The following is a 17,307-nucleotide window of genomic DNA, read 5'->3' as shown; positions in this document are numbered from 1 at the left end:
GTTAGCGAGATGTTGAACATGACAGAGATGAAGCCAGTTCAGAGATCGGGATTATTAGGAGGCCATGATTAGTAAGGGCCAATGGAAAATTTGACCAGGACGGTGGGGTAACACCCCTACTCTTTTTGAGAAATGCCCTGGGAATTTTAATGACCACAGAGAGTCAGGACCTCGGTTTTACTTCTCATTCGAAGGACGGCGCCTTTTTACAGTATAGTGTCCCTGTCACTATACTGGGGCATTAGGACCCACATAGACCGCAGGGTAAGCGCCCCCTGCTGGCCCCACTAACACCTCTTCCAGCATCAACCTTAGTTTTTCCCAGGAGGTTCTTCCATCCAAGTACTGACCAGGCTCACACCTGCTTAGCTTCAGTGGATTGCCAGTTGTGAGTTGCAGGGTGATATTTTAAATATTATCTCTGACATGAGGGGACAAAGACAAAAAGATATTTACAAAGAGTTTTGATTTTTGTGAGCGACAAAAAAAAACATACTGAAAATGTAACTATAATTACTAATATTATTAGTACTATTATTAAAAATGAATTAGTCATATTATTAAAACAGTATTAGTACTGATATTGTTAGTTATAAGATTATTAGTAATATTTCTCTCCTTTATTATTAAATAATAATACATTTTTTAAAGGAGTTCAAGTAGTTCGCTGTGTCAGCATTCGTAGGCTGCAAAGGAACCAGTAAAGGTTTATTCCATGCTGAAAAGAGAAGAAAGGAAAAGAGAAGAAAAGGAACATGATGTTGGTCGTGTTTGAGGTCACTCTAAGAAGTGTTGGTCGTGTCTGTGCGTGTGGTTACTCGAAAAAAAAAAGTAACCACTTTTTACTCGAAAAAAGCTCCACGGTGCTGGGAAGGAAAATGGAAAGCACCACAATAAGTAAGCAAGTGAAAAAATGTTGAGAAAAAAACTGGTGCTAAAGAAACTGCGAGGTAGCAAATGCACAGTAGCTCTGCTAAAGACATAGTCCTGAGTGAAGTATGAGAGAAGTGTTTAAGGGACTTTATTTGACAGAAAAAAGAAAAACGATAATTAAATAATAGATGAATTGCCCATTGCACTGAGGTGGGAACGTATGTCTTCCCTTGAGGAAGGTTCTTGAAGACTGGACTCATGAGTGGCCTTCCGGACATCTAGCAGGGTCTCACCAAGGATGCGGTCTGGAGGAATGATGGTACTGTAGGTTAGGTTCCTCGTCAGGCTTGTATTTCTTGACAGAGCGTTGGCCTTCCTATCTGAGGATATTCAAGATTTTTGTGATCCGTGAACAGTATGAAAGGGTGTGAGGCTCCCTCCAGGAGATGTCTCCACTCCTCTAGAGCCAGCTGCACAGCCAGTAGTTCCCATAGTAAGAGTGTGAGTGGTCTTGATGGACATGTAGGGGGCTATTTTCCCATTAAACCAAAATGTCCAAACCAGTGCCCCACTGTGGAGACGGGACATTGTGATAAAGGAGACGTGATCAGCTGAGTGTGTTGACCTCAGTTATAGGGGTGTCAACCCTAGTCTACGGGATATGAAGGTAGAGGGTCATCCTGCCTGGGGTGAACATACATCATTCTGATTTTCCCCTCTATCAAATTCATTACAGTTACTTTAAGTAAGTTGTTTGGAAGCGATGATGACAACTAAGCCACTTATTGAATGGGGACAGCCCATAGCTCTAAAGCTGCACCCATTTAGTTAAAAAACTACTTTACATCTGTAATTTACTTTGGTCTCAGCAGTTGTGAGTTATTATCATTCCCAGTGTAATTCCTGACAGCTACATCATTTGTACATCCCTCTCTTCTTGCATTTCATCTCTACAGTTCTCCTGCACCCCATCTCTCCTCTGCTCACCCCTCAGTCCGCAGGGGATCCCAGCCTCCTTGTCCTCTGGCCAGGAGCACGCCTCTCAGCCAAGCCAAGCCAAGTTTCACTCTACCCAAATACTCAAACACCCCAACATAATTCATTCTTCGGGAGAAAGTTTACCGAAGAAGAAGGTGCATGGATGCAATTTAGGAGTATTACCTGATCTTTGGGACAAAACCCCACCTCATACTCATCAACCCCAACCTGCTATAAGAATGGGCACTGATATGAACTCTTTAACTCCTCCTGTGCTCCACAGCTCCGCTGTCCCTCTGGATTCTACTTCCCTATAGTGGAACCTTTCTTTGTGAGGTTGATAATAGGGGAATAGGGATGACCAGGATGCTAAAGTTACAGATTATTAAATTATAAATTATTCTGTAGTAATTTGCAAACCCAAGAAAGTGTTGTATTTGTTTCAACGATGCAGGAGGTGGATAATCTTTGACAGAGACATGTTGGATGTGTTGGGGAAGGCTCTGAGAGAACATGATAATGTCATTGAGGTAAACCATCAGGAATTTGACCAGGTATTTGTATTGTCCGTTATCCATATTAAAGGCAGTCTTTCACACCTCACCCTCCCTGAAGAGATTATACGCCCCTTGCAGGTCAAAATTGAAAATTCATGAAGAAGGCCACCCAGCTGCCTTTCTCTTGAACTTTTACATCAACAGCTAGCCAGCAGTCCTACAGATGCAGCCATTCAAAATGGGTGAGGTATTTCGCGGCATACCCCGGTGGGCGTGTCGCGGTATCACGCAGTTCACGTGTGTCACGTGACTAACTATCCGGCGTCGCCTTGTAAAACCGCCAGGGGGAGCTTAACCTCTCATGTACAGCATTTGAGCCTTTAATTTTGAACTGTGTATTACAGCATGTTAAACATCAGTCATTAAAATGTTGGTATATTTTATGAAAGCAAGATTGCTCAGTTGGACAAAAGTACACAACCTACCTTTATCAGAAATATTTATGCATCAAAGCCTTTACTGAAGATATTACTAATAGTATTAATAATGGATGACTTTGGACAAGCTGTATACTCAAAGTATAATTTCTTTAGCACATTTGTACAAGCACTTGGAATCTGTCCAAGCCATACTTTGTCAGGCATTTTGTTTTACTTCAACGGGCATAAAAACTTCCTTGCTTTTAACAGGGCGTTTCATAATTTCTAGCTACGAAAATGATTTAAAATGCGACACCTATCATTCCACTAGAGCTTAAAATATCACAAGGAAAAATACACACCGGTATTCCATTTCTCCCTAAACATTGTAAGCTTCGAAGTCTTTAACTAACGTGATACCGGAGTCAACAAGCATACTTTTAGAATTTGATTAAAAGGGAATATAATATGGAATCGCGTATCTAAAGAATTTAATAACGGTATGATTATATCCGTGTACTGCGGCAGGGCTGTGTAGGGCTGTTTCGCCTGCCTGATCATGTGAGCTGTCTTGTAGCCTACTGGTCTAGGTGCATGACTACCAACTGGCAGGTTGTGTGTTCAAATCCAGCTGGTGCTGGACTTTTCATTTTTATTTATTTATTTTTTAATCGCGTAACATAAACATATTACCGTATGCAAACTGTACTGTATACAGTATGTATATGTATATTTAATGTCTTAACTGTGCCCGTTTAATTGAATTAAAAAAAAATATTTAACACGAACATTAAGCTGTTTACATCTTCCGCCTGAGAACAGTCACCCGTTGCTACCCAACGCAGAATGGTGATTGGCTGACACTATCTGACACCCCTCTGATTGGAGAAAAAAGACGTGCTGGTCTGCTATACACACTGTGCCAGGAAGAGGATTTCTTTCTATTCAAAACATGTATTTTAAAAGTTTAAGAAGTAAAAACCTTACAGCGTACACAGATTTCTAAACTGATCAGGATCGTTATCTTTGTCTTATGCATAATAATGTTCACCGCTCTGTCCAGCAAATTAATAATAAACTTTATTTTATATAGCGTTTTAAACGAATAAGTAATTAGATTGCTCATAAACCTAATCACTTGCTTTTTCTTTTTATTTAGGCTCAGATTTCAACTATAGATCGTATTATTAATAACCATAATAACAACCAACCAACAAAAACAACCATATAAACATAATGGTGGTGCTGGACCTTCCAGTTTTATTTATTTTTTAATCGCGTAACATAAACATATTACCGTATGCAAACTGTACTGTATACAATATGTATATGTATATTTAATGTCTTAACTGTGCCCGTTTAAGTATTGAATATTCATATCTAATTTTACCACTGAAGGGAAATCTTAACATAAACATACAGTATATGGCTGGTCTCGGTACTTTAAAGAAAAAAATACACACCGGTATTCCATTTCTCCCTAAACATTGTAAGCTTCGAAGTCTTTAACTAACGTGATACCGGAGTCAACAAGCATACTTTTAGAATTTGATTAAAAGGGAATATAATATGGAATCGCGTATCTCAAGAATTTAAAGACCAGACAATCGCAAACTCGTTTTCAATAAAATTATTTTATTCATTCAGCAGTTTGTGAGAGGGACATCCAGCAGGGAGAGACACACACACCGGTTTTCATTGACAAAATTGTTTTTTTTTCAATTCCTCTTGTCTAACAGGAATGTTTTGTTTGTGGACAGACTGTTAGACAAGAGGAAAAGACCGCCTCCTCCTACGAAGCATTTCGTTGATCCGATCACGAATTCTTTTCCAGTCGTACGCAGCAAGGGTTGAGAATCTCCGATTCACCATCGTACTAATGGTTTCCCGGAGATTGCAAGGCAAGGCACTTTTGCCTCTGGACCCATCGAAATTTACAGACGTGGTCCACCCCCAGTAAATTTCAAAAGTCACAAGATTTCGAAACACGAGGGCGGCATAGCGGTCGGCTCTTGCTTTCCCGTCTATGCCGATGCACTGCAAGTACAACCCCCCCTCCATCTCCTGGGTGATGGGTAGCAGTTGGACATCTGGGAGAATTATTCGTCCCACTGGCATCTGTGAATTCCGCTGTGCTTCCTGGGGGGAGATAGCCGGCGGGGACAGCATCAACAGATTCCTGCGCGGTGGTGAACTGAGAGGCCGGGATGGAGTGTCCTGAGGCGGTGTGTGCTCTGCGGGGGGCAGAGCTTCCGCCAGGCATTGCAGCCTGCGCGGCGGGGAGAGGCACTTTTCGGGAGACAGCTGCTCAACTGTTTGACTGCTGGAACTCTAGCCTCCCAATCCTCCCCAGTAATGCATCGTAATGCTCCCGCTGCTGCCGAAATGTCTCCATACAGGTGCTGCTTCTACAGGTTGGCACCCTGGCCAGTGGCCGAGAGCAGAGACCCACGGCCTGTGGCAAAATAACATAATTCATGTAAGAAATAAAGTCACACAGTAGTATTCATCAGTCGCGGAACAGAAGTCAAAATAAACTTTTCTTTTTTTCCGTCTTACCGCTTTCTTTTTTACTGTCCTGGTGGTAGATCGTTTCGCCCGTGCGGTGTTTTCTTGAAGAACAGGCTACGAAGAAATAATTATAATTGAATTTAAAATTCAAAACGGCAATAATACCTTGTAATATGCGCTGTAATCGCGTATTTCAGATGAAGTCTGCTGTATTTGCTTACCCTTCGCTCTTTGGAAGCTGGGGCGGCAGAAGCACCCCGTCTCTTCCCGTAAAACGCCTTGGTCTCCATACTGTACTATGGTCGCTGTAGTGCAGGTTCGCAGTTTTTTTTTTGTGATGGGAGCTCACCCAATCCCTTGGTGTCTTTTATGCGTCACACATACTGTATTTCAGCGCCATATATTTCATGGATATTATGGAATATAATGGATGGATATCTTAGTTATCTTTCTAGTTCACAGGTTTGCATGCATAATTTAATTTTGAAAGCCACTGAGACATCAGGTACTACTGTTGTATTTATGAAAAAGAAACAAAACAAAAAAACATACTAACAACTGTGCCATCCTACTCCTTAGTTAATACATTTTATTATTCATAAACAGTTAACATTGTTAGCAAAATATTTTGAATTATATTTAACCCTATTTTTTCTTTAGTTTTGTATTTAACTTATTATATGATAGTCAGACTTAATGTATATTTGAACAATGAAAATATATTTTTACAAGATTTTACATTAAGCACTTAAAATTAATATGGTTAATAATAGTAAACTGTAACATGCTGTAACAAGATCGGTTAAACTGCGAAGAAAATGCTTTCAGAGAAAATGTTTCAGGTGTGAAGAACATAGATCAATGCAATTTCAACCAAACCTGTTCCCACACACCCCGCCCCCACTACCATTAGAATATACACAAACATTTTAGCGTTTCATTCTGAGCAGAAGACCCTCACACCTGAAGAGTGCTGGCTGTGACGAATTAAACCGGTTTTACAGGTTTCAATCACAGACCATGTGACATGGGACTCAGTAAACTACAGTAACACCGTATTTGATAACGCTTTAAAAACGCTATAAAATAATGTGACTTGGCACAGAACAAGTCACATCAAGTCAATTTAAACACAAGCTGTCTTTAGCCCTCTAAGCTGGTTCATACAGAAATGTAGAGATCCAGGCTCAGAACACACAGCTTCATTAGCGAATACATATGCAGGACAACTAGAGAAGACGTTTTACAGAGGATGGATTTTTAGAAACATCCCATCAGACATCCCATCATATTCACAACGTGAAATCTAGAAAATAATATTACGTAACCAAAATCCGCAATATGGAAACAGAACCTGTGTAATTGTTGATAGATGATGTACTCGTAACATTTTTCAAGACGAACTACAACATTTAAAAAATGACTTGTATGTACTTGATATCTCTAATCAATCCACGGGTCCCAGCACAAAACGAAAGTAAAACGCATACCGTTTCGCGCTTCTTATTAGTTGCTCAAAAGTAATTTGACCGTATGAAATGCATAATATAAACCTAGAAACATATACGTGAGCAGTACTTAAGCACTGTAGTATCGGTGTTAAGACATACCTCTCAAATACTGTAAATCAAGTTAAAAATATCTCAAGACCGATTCTGGTCAGGTTGCTTCCAGGTAAAAGGAAGACCTGCCATGAATGGGAGAGTCTTGTTGAGTGTGTCACGGGTTCCAGGGAATGAGAGGAAATAATTAAATTGTATAAGAAGAGAAATTGAGAATTCGGGAGTTCATCAGGAATGTGTCTGTTCCAGTACTCTCAGTGGAATAGAGGACTGAAGAGTTATTTAATGTAAGAAAAGGAACTGAAGATCTTTTGGGGATTAATCTCTGTGAAGAACTGGTTTTTGGGTCTGAGCAGGCTTCTCCGAAAGGGGACCATCGGTACATCTTTGGAGCCCAAAGGGATTCTGTAAGCAAACAGTGACAGATCACAGGAACACGCAGGCCTAAAGTGAATGATATGCTGAGTCAAGGATACAGATTGCGGCTCTGAGGTCAGCATTCATCACAATATTCTCTCATAGCCTTCATCTCTGGTTGAGAAATAGAAAAAAGGCGTACTCTATGTGGTGTTGCACCAGGCGGGAGTTCAGTCGTACTCTCAGTGAAGAGGAAGGGTTAAATCTTTCTTTTGGGAGAACATATCAATTAAATTGTGGTAACAGGAGGGGTGAGAAGGCTAAGGCAGTGGGGACCCCAAGAATTTAGTTCTTTCATCTCCCAGTCCAGGTGTGGATTATTTAATTGAAGCTAAACACAAGAGAAGTAGTGATGCACAGAAACTGGATAATTTTGCTGTATACGGTGCCTACCTGAAGAGCGAGGGGATCAGTTTTCTCTGTGATAACGCCAGAGCCAAGTGGTGCTCCATCAAGGGCTAGAACTTGATGGCACAGCAAACATGGCACCAAGGGAATTCCTAATTGCTCTGCCATGTTAGTGTTTATAAAGTTCCCCACAGTACCAGAGTCGATACATGTTGCTGTTTGCTGGACCACTGAAGGCATGCTGGCAAGGTAAGGCACATAAGAGAATGTGGGGAAGAAACTGAACCATTCAGCAAACCCCTCCCCCCTTGGTCTGTTGAGTGAGGCCATATATAATTTGGCCAGGACGCCGGGGTAACACACCCCTACTCTTTTTGAGAAACACCCTGGGACTTTTAATGACCACAGAGAGTCAGGATCTCAATTTTAAATCTCAGCCAAAGGATGGCGCCTTTTTACAGTATAGTGTTCCTGTCACCATAATGGGACATTAGGAACCACACAGACATCAGGGTGACCATCCCCTACTGGTCCGACTAACACCTCTTCCAGCAACAACCTTAGTTTTTCCAGGAGTCTCCCATCCAGGTACTGGACAGCCTCACACCTGCAGAGCTTCAGTAGGCTGCCAGCTGTGAGTTGCAAGGTGATATAGCAGCTGGATCAAGATATCTTCCTCCCTCCTGCAACACTCCATCCTCCTAACTCCAAAACTCCATGTGTTCAGCATTCTGCTCTGAAACTCCATTCTCCCTTTAAAAAAACTTCCTCCTTCCAAATTCCATGCACCTTGCATTCTTCTTCCTCCAGATCAGCCTCCTCTGAAACTCCCTTCCTCACTAAAATGGTGACCAACAACGGAGGTAAGCAAATTCAAAACGAGAAAATCTCATTAATAACTCAACAAACTTGGAACTAAATGTATGATACAAACGGTTGAGTGTGGTTCACATGTCTAGGAGAAGAAACATGCATTTCAGCACAGGAATCACTAGTACTGTGTACTTTCTTACACACAGTACACAAAGAGTATACATTACTAACCAGCTGAATCTATTGTTACAAATGAGATGTTATGAAAATGGTGAAATATCAGAAATTAATCAAGCGGTTTAGTTAATAAGTAAAATAATTATTAGTAACTCCCAACTTGTAAGTGATTTCTCCAGGATATATCCTAGCCACTGTTATAATTAGAGGCAAGTGAATTATTTGTTCTCTGGCACAGCTTTGGTGAAAAGAGTAATAATCCAGGCACACTTAGTTAAACAAATGTTTATCAACAATGACAAATCGAACACTACACTACACACAACAAAACAAACAACTCACAAGTTGCTATAGTTACAGCATATACAGACAAGGCATTTTAGAGGCCTAATGTTCTAATCAACCTGAAAATGCTCCTGAAAAAAACCAGAAAAGGATTGTCTTTATTTACATTTTTGGACAAAAGGATATTTGATCATCATTTCAACAATACCGATAGATAAAGGTGATCTAATTTTAAAAAATAACATTGAAAAAAATACATATTGCACTCATTTGTACTATTTAAATCAACAGAAATGCAATTTCCTTGTGCGGAAAAAGTTAGTACACCCCTACTTTATCATTGCATCAAATGCCTAAAATTAGAATCAGGTGCAAATGATTAGAACATCACTAAAGAGGAACTTGGAGGGCACTGCCTGATATAAACATCAGAAACCTGTGGTCTGGTTTGGTCTTAGCAATTGAGGTGTGTAGCTACATCATGCTAAGATCAAAAGAGCTCTCTGAGGCCCTGAGAAGAAAGACTGTTGATGCCTATGAATCTGGGAAGGGTTTTAAAGCCATTTCAAAGCAATTTGTAGTCAATCACTCCACTGTCCGAAAGATCATGTACAAATGGAGAAAATGTCAAACCACTGGCAATCGATCTAGGCCTGGTCCTCCAACAAAATTCAGAGCTGATCGAAAGATGCTACAGTAAGTCTCCAAGAACCCCAGGATAACATCAAGGGATTTACAGGCAAGTCTTGCTTCAGTCAATGTCAAAGTGCATGAGTCAACCAGCTGAAAGAGACTGCACAACTTTGCCCTACATGCGAAGTCAGGAAGGAAGAAGCCTCTGCTCTCAAAAATGAATATAGATGCACGACTGAAGTTTACTAGACAACACCTACAGTAGATGAAGATCAGGACTATTGAAACAATGTGCTCTGGATGGATGAGACAAAGGTAGAGCTGTTTGGTCACAATGCCAGATGTCATGTTTGGCGAAAACCAAAAACTGCCTTTGACCAAAAGAACCTCATACCAACTGTAAAGCATTGGTGGAAACATTGTGGTTTGGGGCTGCTCCTCTGCCTCAGGGCCTGGCCAGATTGCCATTATACAGTCAACCATAAATTTCACATTGTACCAGAGAGTACTTGAGGAGAATGTGAGGCCATCTGTCAAAAAGTTTAAGCTGAACCGTAAGTGGACCCTGCAACAGGACAATGACCCAAACTACTCAAGCTAACCCACAAAAGAATGTCTCAAAAAGACGAAATGGAGGGTTATGGAATGGCCAAATGCCACAATGCTGTGGGGGGACTTGAAGTGAGAAGTCCATGCAAGAGAGCCCTCAAACATCAAACAGTTGAAGGAGTTCTGTAAGTCGATGTAGGAGACTGATGGACAATTACAAGAAATGCCTACAAGAAGTAGGCAAAGGGGGCAACAACAGCTATTGAAGCTAGGGGGTGTACTTATTTTTTCCACAGGAGACAATTGCATTTCTGACTTTTTTTGTTGTTTGGATAGAAAAGCAGAAAAAGCAAGCTCTCTCTAGCAAGGTTCAATTACTCAGCACTAATCAGGTTTTGTATGGATGATCAAGATGTAGGGGTTCTCACCTGACGCTAAAATCAAGTTCTCACTCATCATGAACAACATATCAGTGACGGAATCCATAGTAAAATAGTTGTAAATAAAGAAATATGTAAGAAGAATACACAAAATTCCAAAGCAGCATAAAATATTTGCACAGTATCTTAGTAAATCGTATAAATCATGATAACATTTTTTAATAATCCATCATCTTTTTATTAATTTTGTTCATTATTTTTTTACTATGAAACAAAGCTGCCTCCAGGGCAAAAGAAGCTTCTTAAATCATTTCCGTTGTGATATGGTCTGATTTAATAGTTCTGGGAAGAAGCAGAGATATGGGTGCATGTTTGCCACTTTGTGGTTTTGACACACAGAACCCAACAGAGTCTCTGAGATATGTGCCTTTGACAGTGTCAGCTTAGAAAACAACCAACTGTTTAGGTTTGACCTCAGCTCACCATATTATTCTTCCTGACTACTGACTGTGACTTAGCAACATAATAAAACAGCTCCAAATGAGAATGTGACAATGCAAATATACTGTATATATTTTGCTTACTTCACAGACATACTGTTCAATGTACTGTAGTGTCAGTGACTCAGGTCAACACCGTGATCTACTGTACAAAGAAAGAACTTTTAATGTACAGAAAGGGCTGTTCCCAAACCAAACTGGCAACTCGAATATAACAGAAAGGCTGCAGGTCAGTTCTGGCACAAATACACACACTTCCTGCATTTAATCAACATCCCTTTGTTTCCTAGACAACCACTTCCTGAAGATATAGCAGCTCTAACCCCAGGGTGTCTCCCTGCCAAATGTCGGGCAATACGTATCTGTCAGCTTCTGTTCATAGCAATCAATCAAGCCTAGATATTTTGTATCAATAATAGCCTTTAAAACACGTCAGATTAGGTTAAATATGAAAGAATGCAAATCCATGTAATAGTCACCTATGTCAATTATTGTGTAAGTACAATTAAATGCTTCTATTTGACCATTAAATACAAAACATCACAGACATAGAGATATGCATATTTATTCTAAAATCATACACAGACAGAGGCCACTCAATTAACGGGGTGGCTAATTAAGGTAATTTTGAAGTAATTTGGGTTTGCCACAGCAAAGGGTTTGAATACTTATGCAATCATGAGTTTTCCATTTTTTCTTTAACATTAATTATCTATTACCTTCTTTCTTTTTTTGCTTTGATTATGTAGAATAAGTTATGTATATTAAAACATGACCGCAACCTTAAAAAAAAACAAAATGTTAAATTTTGCGTGACACTGTATAACCTTTTGTTAATGTTAAATTATTTAAATCCTCTTTACTTTTTTTGTTGTTTATGTCTGATTTGGATTTTCAGAAGATGTTCATACTAACTGCTTGTCTCTTTGGGACATCAAAGAACAAAAAGGAGGAACACAGAATCGATGAGAAAGACAAGAATTACGTTTCAATTTTAACTAAATGTTTATTTAACTTGAACTTTTAATTCAAATTTTAATTCGAATTGCATTATGCTTAATTGATTTAAAGCTGATTACAGAGGTTTGTAAATTCTAAGTCCAAATCAAAAAGTTGTCTTCATATGTAGTAGTTTTACTAAATCAGAAAAGCTTATTGAAATCAAAATAGAAAATAGTTTAAACTAGAATAAATAAGGCTGGCAGGTGTAGTACAAGGACAACAGCATGTTTCTTGATTCTACTGCTAACATGTAATATGACAGGTCATTGGCAGGTTTTGAGATTTGTGTATAAACATTTACTTGACAGCTTACTTTTCTTACAGTTCAGTTGTTAATTGTTTGTTTTTTTCTTTTCCACAAAATATGACCTGATGCAAACTCACAAAGAGCCTCACCAAGCCTGCTGGTCCTGAAAGCAACTCTGTGGCCGCTAGTTATCTTTCCAACTGAGCTGTTAACTCCAGGTCCTAATTTACTGCTTTAATCAATCTGTTTCTTTTGTATACAGATTTTTGCACTCAGTGCTTGGTTTAAAAAATACCCAACTTCTAGTATATTGGTTCAATAACTTCAGCACATGTAACCAATTCCAACTTGTTTTATCAGAGATTGATCCTTTACAATGTATATCCATGTCAACAACTATTCACAAGTAATTATTTTTTTAAGAACAGACACAGGAAGGAAAGTCAATTCATGGGGAGTGTTAAGATGGTTCTGTGACTATACTATTGTACCTATAGTATCCTATACTATAGGTTATATATTATAGTTAGTATAGTACCTATAATAAGTATAGGTACTATACTAACTACAGATGCAGCCATTCAAAGTGCGCGGTACAGACACCGCAGTACAGATACCGCAGGTATGATGACACGCGATACCGCAGTGCGTGATTGGTTGACCGACAGGGGCACTCGTGGTCCGTTGGTCTGTTGTAGAAAGACTTACTGTAAACGTCTTTACTGTGCCCGTTGTAGATATTGAATTTTACCACTGAAGGGAAATCTTAGTAGCTGAGCATAAAAAGAATAGGAGCATACTGTAACGCGTGTGAAGGCCATAAACGATATTAATTTTGGAACGTAAACATACAGTATATGGCTGGTCTTGGTACTTTAAAGAAAAAAATACACACCAGTATTCCATTTCTCCCTAAACATTGTAAGCTTCGAGGTCTTTAACTAACGTGATACCGGAGTCAACAAGCATACTTTTAGAATTTGATTAAAAAGGAATTTAATAACGGTATGATTATATCCGTGTACTGCGGCAGAGCTATGTAGGGCTGTTTCGCCTGCCTGCTCATGCGAGCTCTCTTGTAGCCTACTGGTCTAGGTGCGTGACTACCAACTGGTAGGTTGTGTGTTCGAATCCAGCTGGTGCTGGACTTTTCATTTTTATTTATTTATTTTTTAATCGCGTAACATAAACATATTACCGTATGCAAACTGTACTGTATACAGTATGTATATGTATATTTAATGTCTTAACTGTGCCCGTTTAATTGAATTAAAAAAAAAATATTTAACACGAACATTAAGCTGTTTACATCTTCCGCCTGAGAACAGTCACCCGTTGCTACCCAACGCAGAATGGTGATTGGCTGACACTATCTGACACCCCTCTGATTGGAGAAAAAAGACGTGCTGGTTTGCTATACACACTACCAGGAAGAGGATTTCTTTCTATTCAAAACGTGTATTTTAAAAGTTTAAGAAGTAAAAACCTTACAGCGTACACAGATTTCTAAACTGATCAGGATCGTTATCTTTGTCTTATGCATAATAATGTTCACCGCTCTGTCCAGCAAATTAATAATAAACTTTATTTTATATAGCGTTTTAAACGAATAAGTAATTAGATTGCTCATAAACCTAATCACTTGCTTTTTCTTTTTATTTAGGCTCAGATTTCAACTATAGATCGTATTATTAATAACCATAATAACAACCAAACAACAAAAACAACCATATAAACATAATGGTGGTGCTGGACCTTCCAGTTTTATTTATTTATTTTTTAATCGCGTAACATAAACATATTACCGTATGCAAACTGTACTGTATACAATATGTATATGTATATTTAATGTCTTAACTGTGCCCGTTTAAGTATTGAATATTCATATCTAATTTTACCACTGAAGGGAAATCTTAACATAAACATACAGTATATGGCTGGTCTCGGTACTTTAAAGAAAAAAATACACACCGGTATTCCATTTCTCCCTAAACATTGTAAGCTTCGAAGTCTTTAACTAACGTGATACCGGAGTCAACAAGCATACTTTTAGAATTTGATTAAAAGGGAATATAATATGGAATCGCGTATCTCAAGAAATTAATAACGATATAATTATATTCATGTTGCAAAAGAACTGCAACGGACATAAAAACTCCCTTGCATGGTTTCATTACGACCAGAATCGGTCTTGAGATATTTTTAACTTGATTTACAGTATTTGAGAGGTATGTCTTAACACCGATACTACAGTGCTTAAGTACTGCTTACGTATATGTTTCTAGGTTTATATTATGCATTTCATACGGTCAAATTACTTTTGAGCAATAAGAAGCGCGAAACGGTATGCGTTTTACTTTCGTTTTGTGCTGGGACCCGTGGATTGATTAGAGATATCAAGTACATACAAGTCATTTTTTAAATGTTGTAGTTCGTCTTGAAAAAATGTTACGAGTACATCATCTATCAACAATTACACAGGTTCTGTTTCCATATTGCGGATTTTGGTCACGTAATATTATTTTCTAGATTTCACGTTGTGAATATGATGGGATGTCTGATGGGATGTTTCTAAAAATCCATCCTCTGTAAAACGTCTTCTCTAGTTGTCCTGCATATGTATTCGCTAATGAAGCTGTGTGTTCTGAGCCTAGATCTCTACATTTCTGTATGAACCAGCTTAGAGGGCTAAAGACAGCTTGTGTTTAAATTGAGTGTAAGGCAATTTATGCTTCTAAAGTCATGGTCAGCATTTATCTTTGTACTGTGTTGTAAACTTGTTCTGTGCCAAGTCACATTATTTTATAGCGTTTTTAAAGCGTTATCAAATACGGTGTTACTGTAGTTTACTGAGTCCCATGTCACATGGTCTGTGATTGAAACCTGTAAAACCGGTTTAATTCGTCACAGCCAGCACTCTTCAGGTGTGAGGGTCTTCTGCTCAGAATGAAACGCTAAAATGTTTGTGTATATTCTAATGGTAGTGGGGGCGGGGTGTGTGGGAACAGGTTTGGTTGAAACATTTTCTCTGAAAGCATTTTCTCCGCAGTTTAACCGATCTTGTTACAGCATGTTACAGTTTACTATTATTAACCATATTAATTTTAAGTGCTTAATGTAAAATCTTGTAAAAATATATTTTCATTGTTCAAATATACATTAAGTCTGACTATCATATAATAAGTTAAATACAAAACTAAAGAAAAAATAGGGTTAAATATAATTCAAAATATTTTGCTAACAATGTTAACTGTTTATGAATAATAAAATGTATTAACTAAGGAGTAGGATGGCACAGTTGTTAGTATGTTTTTTTTTTTTTTTAACCCAATCTCCGGGAAACCATTAGTACGATGGTGAATCGGAGATTCTCAACCCTTGCTGCGTACGACTGGAAAAGAATTCGTGATCGGATCAACGAAATGCTTCGTAGGAGGAGGCGGTCTTTTCCTCTTGTCTAACAGTCTGTCCACAAACAAAACATTCCTGTTAGACAAGAGGAATTGAAAAAAAAACAATGTTGTCAATGAAAACCGGTGTGTGTGTCTCTCCCTGCTGGATGTCCCTCTCACAAACTGCTGAATGAATAAAATACTTTTATTGAAAACGAGTTTGCGATTGTCTGGTCTTTGAATTCTGGAGATACGCGATTCCATATTATATTCCCTTTTAATCAAATTCTAAAAGTATGCTTGTTGACTCCGGTATCGCGTTAGTTAAAGACTTTGATGCTTAAAATGTTTAGGGAGAAATGGAATACTGGTGTGTATGTTTTCTTTAAAGTACCGAGACCAGCCATATACTGTATGTTTAAGTTCCAAAATTAATATCGTTTATGGGCTTCACACGCGTTGCAGTATGCTCAGGCACTAAGTAAAAGGAGATGCTTCGTATTGCTTGACTAATTTTAAAAACTAAGTTATAAATATAAAAATTGCAGGCGCTGCTCTGGTGCGTCGGCTCCTACACAGTGCCTGTCTGCCGTAAGCGTTACAATATACATACAGTACCCAACACTGCTTGTACCCATCTGTCATGCAAATAAAACACCTTGAATTGAATTGAATTGAGGGGAGAAGGGGGGGATACTAAAGCCAATACTGGCTCAATGGGCTTTGACGTGCTAATGCGTTGGTTTAACGGTCCGGGTGTGGCAGGCTTCCAATGTCAACTCGACTCGATTAGAAGACAATGAACGTATTTTAGCCCTAAATGAATAAATAGCAAACATGGTTTACATAAAATACATTTTTCCAAGAAAGTTTATAATAATACGATCTATAGTTGAAATCTGAGCCTACTTTAAAAATAAAGGAAAAGCATTTTCAGAGAGCAATCACGCTGTGTTTATGTAGAAAAAGTGATTAGGTTTATGAGCAATCTAATTACCTATTCGCTTAAAACGCTATATAAAATAAAGTTTATTTAGAGATGAATGATCAGTGTCGCAGTTTAAATAATGTGAGTCAGGAAACTAACACAGCGCCACCGGATTTAATAACGCAATAAAAACGCTATAAAATAATGTGACACAGTACAGCACAGTACAACAATACTGACCATGACTTTAGAAGCATAAATTACCTTACACTCAATTTAAACACAAGCTGTCTTTCTGTATGAACCTCTAAGCTGGTTCATACAGAAAATGTAGAAATGCATTAGCCTGATCATGATTAAAAAACACATAATTAAACACGCGTTTGCGATTTAAATCAGAACACAATTTAAATCAATATAAATGTTTATATTGTAACGCATACTGTCCAGCCTCCATTTCTCTATAAAAATTTACTGTTGCACACACACACACAATAGAAGCAGGAACCGCTGTCAGAAGGGAAGATATGTTCAAAATATCGCAAATATCGATCATGTTGCGATATTTTGAAATATAAAAGTCAATTGATTGTCCATAATATCGCTTACCTATTTTTTCGAAGAAATGTTTGTTAAAAGAAAAGTCCAGCACCAGCTGGATTCAAACACACAACCTGCCAGTCGGTAGTCACGCACCTAGACCAGTAGGCTACAAGACAGCTCGCATGATCAGGCAGGCGAAACAGCCCTACATAGCTCTGCCGCAGTACACGGATATAATCATACCGTTATTAAA

Source organism: Lepisosteus platostomus, chromosome 26, assembly GCF_059453375.1.
Source record: "Lepisosteus platostomus isolate fLepPlt1 chromosome 26, fLepPlt1.hap1, whole genome shotgun sequence".
NCBI classification, from domain to species: Eukaryota; Metazoa; Chordata; class Actinopteri; order Semionotiformes; family Lepisosteidae; genus Lepisosteus; species Lepisosteus platostomus.
This window is presented reverse-complemented; position numbering follows the sequence as displayed.